The following is a 15,315-nucleotide window of genomic DNA, read 5'->3' as shown; positions in this document are numbered from 1 at the left end:
CATAACTATATCCATAAAGCATTATTTTCTAACTTGATTACAGCATCAGATTATTAGACTAGGACAAAGTTGAATTATTCTTTAAGTTAATGTCATTAGTTGATTTCTCAGTTCAGTTCAGTTGCTCAGTCGTGTCCGACTCTTTGCGACCCATGAACTGCAGCATGCCAGGCCCCCCTGTCCATCACCAGAGTCTACCCAAACCCATGTCCATTGAGTCAGTGAAGCCATCCAACCATCTCATCCTCTGTCATCCCCTTCTCCTCCTGCCCTCAATCTTTCCCAGCATCAGGATCTTTTCAAGTGAGTCAGCTCTTCGTATCAGGTGGCCAAAGTATTAGAGTTTCAGATTAAACATTAGTCCTTCCAATGAATATTCAGGACTGATTTCCTTTAGGATAGATTGTTTGGATCACCTTGCAGTCCAAAGGACTCTCAAGAGTCTTCTCCAACACCACAGTTCAAAAGCATCAGTTCTTTGGTGCTCAGCTTTCTTTATAGTCCAACTCTCACATCCACACATGACTACTGGAAAAACCATAGCCTTGAGTAGACGGACCTTTGTTGACAAAGTAATGTATCTGCTTTTAAACATGCTGTCTAGGTTGGTCATAACTTTCCTTCCAAGGAGTAAGAATCTTTTAATTTCATGGCTGCAGTCACCATCTGCAGTGATTTTGGAGCCCCAAAAAATAAAGTCAGCCACTATTTCTCCATCTATTTGCCTTGAAGTGATGGGACTGGATGCCATGATCTTAGTTTTCTGAATGTTCAACTTTAAGCCAACTTTTTCACTCTCCTCTTCCATTTTCATCAAGAGGTTCTTTAGTTTTTACTCACTTTCTGCCATAATGGTGGTGTCATCTGCATATCTGAGGTTATTGATATTTCTCCTGGCAATCCTGATTCCAGCTTGTGCTTCTTCCAGCCCAGCATTTCTCATGATGTACTCTGCATAGAAGTTAAATAAGCAGGGTGACAATATACAGCCTTGACGTACTCCTTTTCCTATTTGGAACCAGTCTGTTGTTCCATGTCCAGTTCTAACTGTTGCTTCCTGACCTGCATACAGGTTTCTCAAGAGGCAGGTCAGGTGGTCTGGTATTCCCATCTCTTTCAGAATTTTCCACAGTTTATTGTGATCCTCACAGTCAAAGGCTTTGGCATAGTCAATAAAGCAGAAATAGATGTTTTTCTGAAACTCTCTTGCTTTTTAGATGATCCAGTGGGTGTTGGCAATTGGATCTCTGGTTCCTCTGCCTTTTCTAAAACCAGCTTGAACATCTGGAAGTTCACAGTTCAAGTATTGCTGAAGCCTGGCTTGGAGAATTTTGAGCATTACTTTGCTAGCGTGTGAGATGAGTGCATTTGTGTGGTAGTTTGAGCATTCTTTGGCATTGCCTTTCTTTGGGACTGGAATGAAAACTGACCTTTTCCAGTTCTGTGGCCACTGCTGAGTTTTCCAAATTTGCTGGCATATTGACTGCAGCATTTTCACAGCATCATTTTTTAGGATTTGAAATAGCTCAACTGAAATTTCATCACCTCCACTAACTTTGTTCGTAGTAATGCTTCTTAAGGCCCACTTGACTTCACATTCCAGGATGTCTGGCTCTAGGTGAGTGTGAGAGATCATACCATTATGATTATCTGGGTCATGAAGATCTTTTTTGTACAGTACTTCTGTGTATTCTTGCCACTCTTCTTAATATCTTCTGCTTCTGTTAGGTCCCTACGATTTCCGTCTTTTATTGAGCCCATGTTTTCATGAAATGTTCCCTTGGTATCTCTAATTTTCTTGCAGAGATCTCTAGTCTTTCCCATTCTGTTGTTTTCCTCTATTTCTTTGCATTGATCGCTAAAAAAGGCTTTCTTATCTCTCCTTGCTATTCTTTGGAACTCTGCATTCAAATGGGTATATCTTTCCTTTTCTCCTTTGCTTTTTGCTTCTCTTCTTTTCACAGCTATTTGTAAGGCCTAAGAAGCTAGATAATGGTATGAGATGGCCATGATTACAAACTGTTCTTTAGCCCCAAGTAAATAGCAAAGGTCAACAGTCAGTGGAGTAACTAGACATTTTCAAAAGTCATTTCTAGGAAGCCAGCTGAAAATATTTTTCATTTATAAAACCTCACTAATATTGGAGCAGACCAAATTAACATGAAGACAACAAAGCAATATAGTCACTGTTTTTAGAAAAAAAGACTTTTAACCCCACTGGTTATCGATGTTTTATTCTCAATTTGATTTAAAAAAAATTATGGATTCATCTTTCTTACGGTCCTCATTTACATCCATTAGCAAATTCCTCTTACATCTAGTATCAAAATATCATCCTGTTATGAACTGCATGTTAGTATCTCTACAAAATCCATATGTTGAGACTCTAATCCCCAGAGTGATGATATTTCAAGATGGGGTGTTGGGGTGATACAAGTTTTCCCCACTAGTCAAAAGCAGAGCATTCCTCTGAAATTTTAATAAGCCAAAATGGAAAGAATCTATTTCCTTAGGACACATCTTGCTAACAAATGCACAAAACAAATCTAGATAAAGCACAGATGCTTGCAAACACAGTTCAAACATATGGCAGCTTCACGGTGAAATGCAAAGTGTAGTTTTCAGGGAAGGATATTAGAGATGCTGCTGCCATTATTCAAGGTGACCAAGGCTAAATGCTATTTTTGCTTTTTACCATTTCTTGTGAAAGCAAAAGTACTTTTTGAATTTCTTTCAGTTAGCAAAAACAGGTACTAATGAAGGTCTTTCATAAACATAAATGATGTAAAGTGAAGTTTTGAAAAGTGGTATACCTATAATTGGGCCATGAGAGTGGAGTCCTTGTGATAGGATATGTCTCTCTCTCTGCCATGTGAGGACACAGCAAGAACATAGTCATCTAAAAACACGGAAGATGGTTTCCGACAGAACCCAACCATGCTGGTACACTCCTCACAGATGTCTAGCCTCTAGAACTGTGAGAAATAAAATTTCTGCTTTTTAAAACATCTAGTCTATGGTATTCTGTTATAGCAGCCCAAGCTGATTAAGACAGCTCCTTCTCATTGCCTCCTACTCTGCAAAGTGGTGGGCAACATCATGTCTAGAATGGAGCGCTGCATTAGCCTCCTAGAAGACCTTTCTGCTTCTTTTTTTTCCCATTTCATTTATTTTTTAATTGGAGTATGTTAGTTGCTCAATTGTGTCTAACTCTTTGTGACTCCATGGACTGTAGCACACCAGGTTCTTCTGTCTATTACCTTCTCCAGTGGATCTTCGTGACCCAGAAATTGAACCTGGGTCCCCTGTGTTGCAGACAGATTCCTTATAGTCAGAGCCACTAGACTATAATTTCTTTATAAAGTTGCATTGGTTTCTGCTATACAATGATGTTAATCAGCTATATATATATATACTTTATATATATATATATATATAAAATATATATAAAACCTCCTTCTTGAGTATCCCTTCCCTCTTCCATTGCACGCTTTTAGGTCATCACAGAGCACAGTGCTGAGCTCCCTGTGCTATATACAGCAGCTTCCCACTAGCTATTTGTTTTACACATGGTAGTGTATATATGTCAGTGCTACTCTCTTAATTCATCTCACCCTCTTCCTCCCCTGCTGTGTCCGCAAGTCCGATCTCTATGCCTACGTTTCCATTCCTGCCCTGCATATAGCTTCATCAGTACCATTTTTCTAGATTCCATGTATATGCATTAATATACAATATTTGTTTTTCTGACTTACTTCACTTAGTGTAACAGGCTCTAGGTTCATCCACATCACTACATGACCCAATTTCACTCATTTTTATGGTTGAGTAATATTCCAGTGTATATAGGTACCTCATCTTTATCCGTGTAGACCTTTCTGCTTCTGCTCTTGTTTGCCTACTATTTCTTCTCAACACATTAGGTAGGAAGATTATTTCAAAATGAAAAGTTGATCAGGCCAGCATTCTCTGTTTTTCCATCTTGCTCATAGTAATATCTCATCTTCGCAACGTCCTCCAAGGTTTGAAATAATCTCTCCTCTCCCCTGCTCTCTTTTACTTTCAGATCTCATCTTCTGTAACTTCAGCCATTGCTCTACAGAAACCCTAGCCTTTTTGGTGTTCTTGGTGTCTGTACCTCAAGCCTTCCATGTTTATTATATTGTCTCAGGTTCTTTGTTTTTGCTTTTCTTTCTGCAGGGAAAGCTTTCATGTCGAATCATAGAATGATCATATGATACAGCAATCTCACTTCTGGGTATACAGCCAAAAGACTTAAAAGAAGAATCTTGAAGAGGTATTTGTGCATCCATGTTTATCACAGCATTATTCAAAATATCCAGGAATTAGAAAGAATGCAAATATGCATCAACAGATAAAGGAATGAGGAAAATGTGGCATATACATGTAATGGAATATTATGCAGCCTTCAGCTCAGTTCAGTTCAGTTGCTCAGTCATGTCCAACAACTCTTTGTGACCCCATGGACTGCAGCACACCAGGCCTCCCTGTCCATCACTAACTCCCAGAGTTAACTCAGACTCATGTCCATCGAGTCAGTAACGCCATCCAACCATCTCATCCTCTGTCATCCCCTTCTCCTCCTGCCCTCAATCTTTCCCAACATTAGGGTCTTTTCCAATGAGTCAGCTCTTCACATTAGGTGGCCAAAGTATTGGAGTTTCAGCTTCAGCATCAGTTCTTCCAATGAACACCCAGGACTGATCTCCTTTATGATGGACTGGTTGGATCTCTTTGCAGTTCAAGGGACTCTCAAGAGTCTTCTCCAACACCATAGTTCAAAAACATCAATTCTTCATTGCTCAGCTTTCTTTATAGTCCAACTATCATATCCATACATGACTACTGGAAAAACCATAGTCTTGACGAGATGGACATTTGTTGGCAAAGTAATGTCTCTGCTTTTGAATATGCTATCTAGGTTGGTCATAACTTTCCTCCAAGGAGTAAGCATCTTTTAATTTCATGGCTGCAATCACCATCTGCAGTGATTTTGGAGCCCCAAAAGTAAAGTCTGATACTGTTTCCACTGTTTCCACATCTATTTGCCTTGAAGTGATGGGACCAGATGCCATGATCTTAGTTTTCTGAATGTTGAACTCGAAGCCAACTTTTTCACTCTCTTCTTTCACTTTCATCAAGAGGTTCTTTAGTTTTTATTCACTTTCTGCCATTAAGGGTGGTATCATCTGCATATCTGAGGTTACTGATATTTCTCCCAGCACTCTTGATTCCAGCTTGTGCTTCCCCCAGCCCAACGTTTCTCATGATGTACTCTGCATATAAGTTAAATAAGCAGGGTGACAATATACAGCCTTGATGTACTCCTTTTCCTATTTGGAACCAGTCTGTTGTTCCATGCCCAGTTCTAACTGTTGCTTCCTGACCTGCATATAGGTTTCTCAAGAGGCAGATCAGGTGGTCTGGTATTCCCATCTCTTTCAGAGTTTTCCACAGTTTATTGTGATCCACACAGTCAAAGGCTTTGGCATAGTCAATAAAGCAGAAATAGATATTTTTCTGAAACTCTCTTGCTTTTTCCATGATTCAGCAGATGTTGGCAATTTGATCCCTGGTTCCTCTGCCTTTTCTAAAACCAGCTTGAACATTTGGAAGTTCACGGTTCACGTATTGCTGAAGACTGGCTTGGAGAATTTTGAGCATTACTTTGCTAGCATGTGGGATGAGTGCATTTGTGTGGTAGTTTGAGCATTCTTTGGCATTGCCTTTCTTTAGGATTGGAATGAAAACTGACCTTTTCCAGTCCTGTGGCCACCACTGAGGTTTTCCAAATTTGCTGGCATATTGAGTGCAACATTTTCACAGCATCATCTTTTAGGATTTGAAATAGCTCAACTGGAATTTCATCACCTCCACTAGCTTCGTTTGTAGTGATGCTTCCTAAGGCCCACTTGACTTCACATTCCAGGATTCTGGCTCTAGGTGAGTGATCACACCACTGTGATTATCTGGGTCATGAAGATCTTTTTTGTACAGTACTTCTGTGTATTCTTGCCACCTCTTCTTAATATCTTCTGCTTCTGTTAGGTCCCTACAATTTCTGTCTTTTATTGAGCCCATCTCTGCATGAAATATTCCTGTGGTATCTCTAATTTTCTTGGAGAGATCTCTAGTCTTTCTCATTGTATTATTTTCCTCTGTTTCTTTGCATTAATCACTGAGGAAGGCTTTCTTATCTCTCTTTGCTATTCTTTGGAACTCCACATTCATATGGGTATATCTTTCCTTTTCTCATTTGCTTTTCACTTCTCTTCTTTTCACAGCTACAAGGAAGGAAATCCTATCCCATGCTACAACATGGCTGAGCCTCAAAGACATGCTAAGCAAAGTAAGCCAGTCATAAAAGGACAAATACTGTATGATTCCACTCGTGTGAAGTATTAAATTAGCCAAAATCATAAAAGCAGAAAGTAAAAATGTGGGTCCCCAAAACCAGGTGAAGACAACAGAGAATATTAGTGTTTAGTATTTCAGTGTTGCAAGATGAAAGAGTCTAGAGATTCGTGTAAACAACATGAAGATACTTAGCACCACTGAGCTGTTCCTTTAAAAATTGGTTAAGACAATAAATTTAACATCATATGTTTTTAAAATTATAAAAAAATGTATTTTCCCATTTAAAAAATGTGGGTAGCTTTCTGCTGAGAGAAGTAACATGTCCTACTGGATATGTTCAAACTGTCACTGTGGCTGACAGATAGAGGCATGTTACTACATAGGTTCATTTTTTTTTTTCCCCTGTAACTTCTCTTCACTTTTGTCATCCCCTGATATATGAAATTTGATACAGATGTAGAACTTCCTGGTGAGCATTTCCTCCTCCATTCCTCTCCCCTACCCTTTACTAATTTTAGAGTTCTATTCTTTTTATAAATATATATAACTATAAGTAAATAAATCTTATAGATATGTATATATACATATACACACTTATGTGTGTGTGTGTGCCTGTGTGTGTGTGTGTGTGTGTGTGTACAGCCATGGGTGAATTTTTTAATTATTGAGTTTGTTGCCTCTTTTCAAGAGTGGTGAAGTAAATAAAATATCTGGTGATTCTTGCCTCCCTGCTTTCCTTTACATGTGGAAGCTCCCTTTCCTTGCTTTGAATATTCAGTCTTTGTGAAGCCTTTCTGGGATGGAGAGGCAGCAGTCTTTGGCAGCAGGGTGGCTCAGTGGTAAAGAATCAGTCTGTAAATGCAGGAGACACAGGTTTGATTTCTGGGTCAAAAAGATCTCCCAGAGAAAGAAATGGCAACCTGTTCCAGCATTGAATGGACAGAGAAGCCTGGCGGACTACAGTCCACAGGGTCGCAAAAGAGTCAGGCATGTTGTAGTGACTAAAACAACAAGTCAGTAGTTTATCTGCATGTGGGCCCTTCACTTCTCCATGGGTGTCACCAGCCACTAGAGACACTGTTCAGCTCCTATGCCCAGGCATCCACCCACACTCACCTTTCCTGCCCAGGATAGATGCCTCTGCAGCTTGCTGGGGTGGGAGGGTAATTTGACAATCAGGTGAAATGTTAAGCAGGAAAGAGGCATGTTTTCTCTGACTGAATGAGTGCAACACACTATACCGATGCCTGCTGCTTGTCTCTGGGACCTGTCTTGATCCCATGGTCACTGGCTTTGCCTTTGAAGCACCCTTGGAGCCACGTCCATGTTTTTTCAGCTTTCTTCTCCTGCACTTGTATTAGACTGTGATTTCTTTCTTTAGCCTAATTCTTTTTCCTTCTTAGTTTTTCAAAAACTCTTATAGTTTCTGATTTACACAATGTATCTCTTCTTGTTTTATAGCACATCCACAAGTTACTTTTAATATCTTTTACATTTTTATTAAAATTGGAGGGGGGAGGACATGGCCTCAGCCTTATTATTTACAGTGTGCTGTACTGAACTGAAAGTCAAGTTCTACCTTTCTTTCTCTAATAAATAGAAAAAAAATGTTATCAGGCTTTTTATCAAACTCAGATGCCTGACACATTATGAGTATGTACTCCATAAATGGTTTTTGGTTGTTGAATAAATTGTTGTTCCCCAGTTATAAATATGGTATACAGTTTACAGGCAGTGAAACCTCTCATATTTTAGATTTTCAGCTTTTAGATGAAGATAATTACAATAAAATTATTATGAAGATTAATTAAAGTAATATACATAAAATTTTTTGGCATGTAATAAGCATTGATAAATGTCTGATTTTATTATCACTGTGAGCTATCATCACTCAGCTTTTGGCTGTAAATTCATTCAGTTAAAAATAGAACTCTGATCACTTAGCCAAACACATTTTTTGTCAGGCACTATTTGAGTTGCTGCAGAATCAGTAATGAGCACACTGACAAATGATTTATTGATTATTAAAGAAATACTGAGTCAAACTTTTATCTAAGTCCTGATCATCAAAGCTCTACTTGGTACAATCAAAGAGGAGTGGCTTTTAGAAAGTAAGAGGACATTATCTCATTAAAGCAGATACAAGTGTGACCAGAAGTAAAACTTGTCCTAAATAAGAGCAGCTTTCTAAAAGTTCTGAAAAAGGTTTTGCAATGTCCATATTTTCAATCTTAAAAGGAAGATTAGCTCAAAACAAGAGATTCAATAAAATCAAAATTCGCATGGTACAATTCTAAATTGGTTTTACAAAGAAGAAAAGAGTAACAGGTGCAAACACAAGGGCTACAATAGGATTCTTCATAAACTGGGATTTTAGGAGGATGTGGATTGAGTTTCTGTAGATAGATTTCTAAATGTGCTTTCTTTTATTCTAACTGTAACCTAAGCTGTGAGCATTTTAGCCATGTTCCTAATATGGGGCTGAAGTTCAGAGAAAGAATGGTATGGTGACTTTCTTATAACATAAATAATTAAATAATAAAAAAACTAATTTCTTCAATGAAAAATATTAAAAGACTGATGCCATGAGATAGAGAATTTAAGATTGAGAGATTTCAGAACAGAGATACAAATATTCACAATTATCAAATACATTTTAAAATATCACAGGCAGAAAGACACAACTAGTACTGAGATAAAAGGTAAAGTCGATATTTACCTGCAATAAAGAATGTTCAAACTACCACACAAGTGCACTCATCTCACACGCTAGTAAAGTAAGGCTCAAAATTCTCCAAGCCAGGCTTCAGCAATATGTGAACCATGAACTTCCACATGTTCAAGCTGATTTTAGAAAAGGCAGAAGAACCAGAGATTAAATGGCCAACATCCTCTGGATCATGGAAAAAGCAAGAGAGTTCCAGAAAAACATCTATTTCTGCTTTATTGACTATGCCAAAGCCTTTGACTGTGTGGATCACAATAAACTGTGGACAATTCTTCAAGAGATGGGAATACCAGACCACCTGACCTGCCTCTTGAGAAACCTGTATGCAGGTCAGGAAGCAACAGTTAGAACTGGACATGGAACAACAGACTGGTTCCAAATAGGAAAAGGAGTATATCAAGACTGTATATTGTCACCCTGCTTATTTAATTTATATGCAGAGTACATCATGAGAAATGCTGGGCTGGAAGAAGCACAAGCTGGAATCAGGATCGCCGGGAGAAATATCAATAATCTCAGATATGCAGATGATACCACCCTCATGGCAGAAAATGAAGAGGAACTAAAAAGCCTCTTGATGAAAGTGAAAGAGGAGAGTGAAAAAGTTGGCTTAAAGCTCAACATTCAGAAAACTAAGATCATGGCATCTGGTCCCATCACTTCAAGGCAAATTGATGCAGAAACAGTGGAAACAGTGTCAGACTTTTTGGGGGGAGGGCTCCAAAATCACTGCAGATGGTGATTGCAGCCATGAAATTAAAAGATGCTTATCTCTTGGAAGGAAAGTTATGACCAACCTAGATAGCATATTGAAAAGCAGAGACATTACTTTGCCAACAAAGGTCCATCTAGTCAAGGCTATGGTTTTTCCAGTGGTCATGTATGGATGTGAGAGTTGGACTGTGAAGAAAGCAGAGCACCGAAGAATTGATGCTTTTGAACTGTGGTATTGGAGAAGACTCTTTTTTTTTTAATTTATTATTTTTATTTATTTATTTTTTAATATAAATTTATTTTAATTGGAGGCTTATTACTTTACAATATTGTATTGGTTTTGCCATACATCAACATGAATCTTGAGAGTCCCTTGGACTGCAAGGAGATCCAACCAGTCCATTCTAAAGGAGATCAGCCCTGGGTGTTCTTTGGAAGGACTGATGCTAAAGCTGAAACTCCAATACTTTGGCCACCTCATGTGGAGAGTTGACTCATTGGAAAAGACTATGATGCTGGGAGGGATTGGGCGCAGGAGGAGAAGGGGACGACAGAGGATGAGATGGCTGGATGGCATCACCGACTCGATGGACATGAGTTTGGGTGAACTCCGGGAGTTGGTGATGGACAGGGAAGCCTGGTGTGCTGCAATTCATGGGGTCGCAAAGAGTCAGACACGACTGAGTGACTGAACTGAACTGAAGTGGCAGGTCAGTCCTTTGTTTATTATGGCAAGAGCTCTAGAATTAAGGTCAGAGGCAGTTCCAAGTTTCCACATTGCCACGTGTACAGCCATAATCAACAACATAAACATTTGAGGTTCAACATTTGAACCTCAATTCATTTACTCAGCAAACATTTGTTGAGCAACTACAGTATGGCAATTAACTCCACTAAGCCTTGGAGTTGGAAAAAGACACAGCGTAAGAAGAGAAGTAAAAACAACTAAGACGTAATAAATGCCTCCAAAGAATTAATGTTTTCCTAGCCCAATAAACAAATAATGCCAGTATAATAATGTAAGGAGTACCGCAATTGCTATACATTTATAAATTTATGAGTACACAGGACAGTGGTTAATTCTGTCTGCAAAGGTCAAAGTTCCTATAGATATGGTAACATTTGAAAGAAGTCTTTAGGGAGTAAAAGAAGCTTAGAAACTGAAAAAGAAATAAACATTTTAAACAAAGTCAGAAACTGTGGAAACAGTGTCAGACTTTTTTTGGGGAGGGCTCCAAAATCACTGCAGATGGTGATTGCAGCCATGAAATTAAAAGATGCTTACCTCTTGGAAGGAAAGTTATGACCAACCTAGATAGCATATTGAAAAGCAGAGACATTACTTTGTCTCTGAGTAGTGGAAGAACACAGAAAGCCCAGAGTAGTGTTAAGAACACAGATCATTTGCAAAACAAAAATAATATCTGTGGGTGAAATATAAGGATAGAAATATGTCAACTGCTGGGAGATCAATCTGCATTTTTAAATGTGACCTAAGGAAATTAAATTTTAGGGGGCTAGTTCTGTAGTCATGAGGAAGATGAATTTATGGCAAAGAAATTAGTTAGGAAGCTGATTTCAGAGAGAAAAATGAACAGAGATGGAAAGAGGGGAACAGAAAGTTATAGACATGCTTGGGAGAAGTTTAAGAGGAGAACCAATAAAATTTGGAAATAACAGAATATGAGTATTCTAATTTTGTTTTATAGTTTGCTTCATTTTATGTAGTAATACTATTATTTGGGATGAGAAAAAGAGAAGTCTTAGGGAAGACAATGAAACCATCTCTTCACAAATCAAATTTGAGATGTCTAAAAATAAACTTCTACCTGATAGACCCACAGGTAAGGCAGGTTTGGTGCTCAAGAGAGAGTTTTGTATGGAAGCAGTTTTGAGATTTACCAGTGGATAACTGTACAGTTAACCCATATTCAGGCTTGTTACATTAACAGCTTATTCTTGCCCCACTGCATCCTAACTTTTCCATAAGTCTCTCTCTTTTTTTTTTCCTCAATAAAACCAAGATTTGTTTATATTTCCATGAATCAAATCTTATTTTTTGCATTATTCTTCTTAAGTACCCTCAGCAGGCTGAGGGTGATTTTTAAACATTTAGTTCTCCAATGTAGCTGAATAAGTTCCCACTGGGCTGATCCTGTAAAGTCTTAGGGGAAAACAAAAAACACCCCAAAACGTGGGAGAACAAAAAAAGCTGTCAAATTCTGGAGAGGAGTTAACACTTAAAAGGAGACATCTAAGGTTAGTTTCTTTTTCTTATGGCTTTAAGGTGAGGCCACAGTTAGCATTATTCGGAAAAGTTAAAATTCTTTTAAAAAACTCACAGTACTTTTGACCTGAGGAATGAGAAAAAAGAGTTTAGATTAAAATTTAGGGGAGAGTGTTTGCTTTGGCAGCAGATATGCTAAATTTGGAACAATACAGAGAAGATAAGTATGGTCCCTGTGCAAGGATGACATGCAGGTGTGTGAAGTGTTCATATTTTTTATGATACTTCTTAAAGTCTACGAAATATATTAAAGTGTGGATAGACAAGAGGAAATTAACATTTTGCCTGCAATTTAAAAAAAGCCTGTAGGTCGTCAGTGTAATGTTCTGATCAAAATGTATATGTAGGGGCTTCCCTGGTGGCTCAGTGGTAAAAGAATCTGACTGCCAATGCAGGAGACACAGATTTGATCCTCTGTCTCGGAGGGTCCCACATGCTTTACAACAATGAAGTCCATGTGCCGTAACTACTGAGCTCGTGATTTAGAGCTTAGGAGCCACAACTACTGAGCCCAAGTGCAGCAACTACTGAAGCCCGTGTGCCCCAGAGCCCGTGCTACGCAACAAGAGAAGCCACTGTAATGAGAAGCCCACAAACACAAGTAGAGAGAAGCCTCCATTCACTGCAATTGGAGGAAAACCCATGCAGCAATGAAGACCCAGCATACAAACATAAATTTTAGAAATGTATATGTATACACATATGATTGGAATTGTATTATCTTAAACTCTCAATTTTTTATCTAAATATACCCTTGCATCAGAGGAGTCAAAGCAGTTGAATCAGAAAACCTGCTTGTATTTTTGCAATAAATATTGGTCTAATCTGAAAAATAAATTCAGGGGAGAATCGCATAAAGGAGAGATCCAGAGAATGGGGGCCTTAAATTCTGTATGTAAACTCTCCAAAAATTTGACCTCTGAACAATTTAAGCTAGTCAGCTAAGGATAAAGTAATTGAACTGAGATTTGAACTATTTCCTAAGAGATAGACATTGCAATTTCAGGTCAACAAACTTAATTGCCTTGTAACACAAACAAAAAATATCAACAGCCTTTGGAAGAATATAACAATGTCTGAAATTACCAACACATGAAGAGCCAGGAAAATGTAGCCAAGTCTCAAGAAAATTAACAATCAACCAAGTCCAACCCTTAGATTATGTTAGTAACTAACACATACGTTAGTATTGCTGGACAGGAATTTTAAAGCAACTAATCTAACTGGGCCCTCTGATGTAGAGGAAAGTATCTCAAAATGAAAGAAAAGAAACAGAACATTTCACACACACAAAAAACTGAAAAGAAGCTATAAAAATGAGAAAAATGCACTATCCAAATAATATGCATAATAAAGATGCTAATTTATACCACATCTTCTAAATAGATGTATATGTACTCTGTAATCCGTGCTTTCTTATGACATAGATATTAGTATACATCGAAATTTTCTTAAACAGAAACTGTAGAGTCAATATATCCTTTGAAAAATGTTTAATAGCAGAGATAAAGATGAAGGTTTGCATCTGATACCCTACAGAAAACTTAGTTTCTCCTCATTCACTAGATATTTCTTTTCCAATTAATGCAGGAAGGACATGAAAACAATTTATGTTATTATCTGGAAGCTAATATTTGCTAGGATGTGTTCCATGTATTCTACAAGTATTATTTTTAATGCTCACAAAATCCTTGCCTGTCATGCATTTCTGTCTTCAGAATAAGAATAATAAAGTTTAAAGATGCAAAATTATTGAACCAGAGGAGTAAAGCTAAAAATGTAGGAGAGCTGTAATTGAAATGCAAGTATTTCACACATGAAAAGCAAAACAGTTCTTGGATCAGATAAACTCACACACTTTTCCTTCATCTCTTTATCATCCTAAATCACATCCTTGTTATCTCTCACTTGGCTTATTTTGTTTTTTTCTCTTAATGATATAGATTCTGACAGGTGTAAGGTGATATCTCATTATGGTTTTGATTTGCATTGCCCAAATAATTAATGATATTGAACATCTTTCAATGTACCTTTCTGTATCTATGTGTATATGGCCTTTCAAAGGCCATCATATGTCTTCTTTGGAAAAATGCATTTTAGCTTCTCTGCCTATTGTTTTTTTAAATGAGGTTGGTTTTGTTGTTGTTGTTAAGCTCTGTGAGTTTTTAAATACATTTTGGATATTAACCCCTTATTTGACGTATGATTTGCAAATATCTTCTCTCATTCAGTAGGTTGCCTTTTCTTTTCTTTCTTCCTTTTTTTTTTGATGGTGTCCTTTACTGTGCAGAAGATCTTTTGTTTGTTTATTTTTGCTTTTGCTTCCCTTGCCTGAGGAGACACATCCAGAAAGTATCGCTAAGACCAACTGCCAAAGAGTGTATTGCCTATCTTTTCTTCTAGTTTTATGATTTCAGTTCTTACATTTCATTCTGATCCATTTTGAGTTGCTTTTTAAAGCTGTCTGCTCCTGGATGTCTGTTTTTGGGATTTTCTTGATTACTATTTTAATCTCTTCAATAATGATCAGTCTGTTCACAATTTATATTTCTCCACAATTCAGTCATGGAAGGTTGTATGATTCTAAGAATTTATCCATTTCTTTTCTAGATTGTCCAATTTGTTGGCAAATAGCTGTTCATAACATTCTCTTATAATTCTTTTTATTTCTGGGGTGTCTGCTATTATTCCTCCTCTTCAGTTCTGAGTTTATGTCTTCCCTCTTTTTTTCATAGTGAATTGAGCCAATTTGTTTATCTTTTCAAAAAACAAGCATTTAGATTCATTGATCTCTTCTATTGTCTTTCTAGTCTGATTCATTTATTTCAGCTCTGATAATTATTATTTCAGTCCTTCTACTGACTTTGGGCTTCATTTGTTCTTCATTTTCTAGTTCCTTTAGATGTGAGATTATATATATATATATATATATAAAAATCTTATTTGTTAAAATAGACCGCTATTGCTAAAAACGTCTCTCTTAATACAGCTTTTGTTGCATCTCATAAAGTTTAGTATGCTATATTTTTATTTTCATCTGCCTGAAGTATTCATTGAAGTTGTTCAGTAGCATATTGTTTACTCTCCAATATTTGTGATTTATCTAGCTTTGATTTATAGTTTCATGCTATTGTAATTGGGAAAAAAAAGTTTGATATGATTGCAGTCTTCTTAAATTTAGTGTTTTGTATCCCAACATGTGGTTCAT

At 37.4% G+C, this 15,315-nt stretch overlaps 1 protein-coding gene and 1 non-coding gene across 2 annotated transcripts in view; one reads left to right on the top strand and one right to left on the bottom strand.

The window, feature by feature from the left end:
- Window positions 1-15,315, bottom strand: part of LOC113892546 (solute carrier organic anion transporter family member 1B3-like) — a 73,245-nt gene that overhangs the window by 42,065 nt on the left and 15,865 nt on the right. The gene's annotated exons all lie outside the window — the stretch shown is intronic.
- On the top strand, window positions 12,223-12,325 carry LOC113893900. Its single transcript, XR_003511412.1, has one exon. It is a non-coding gene; the product is annotated as a U6 spliceosomal RNA (small nuclear RNA).

The sequence above is a fragment of the Bos indicus x Bos taurus genome, chromosome 5 (assembly GCF_003369695.1).
Source record: "Bos indicus x Bos taurus breed Angus x Brahman F1 hybrid chromosome 5, Bos_hybrid_MaternalHap_v2.0, whole genome shotgun sequence".
Lineage (NCBI taxonomy): Eukaryota > Metazoa > Chordata > Mammalia > Artiodactyla > Bovidae > Bos > Bos indicus x Bos taurus.
Note: the sequence above shows the minus strand (reverse complement) of the source record. Positions and strands in the feature narration are given on the sequence as shown.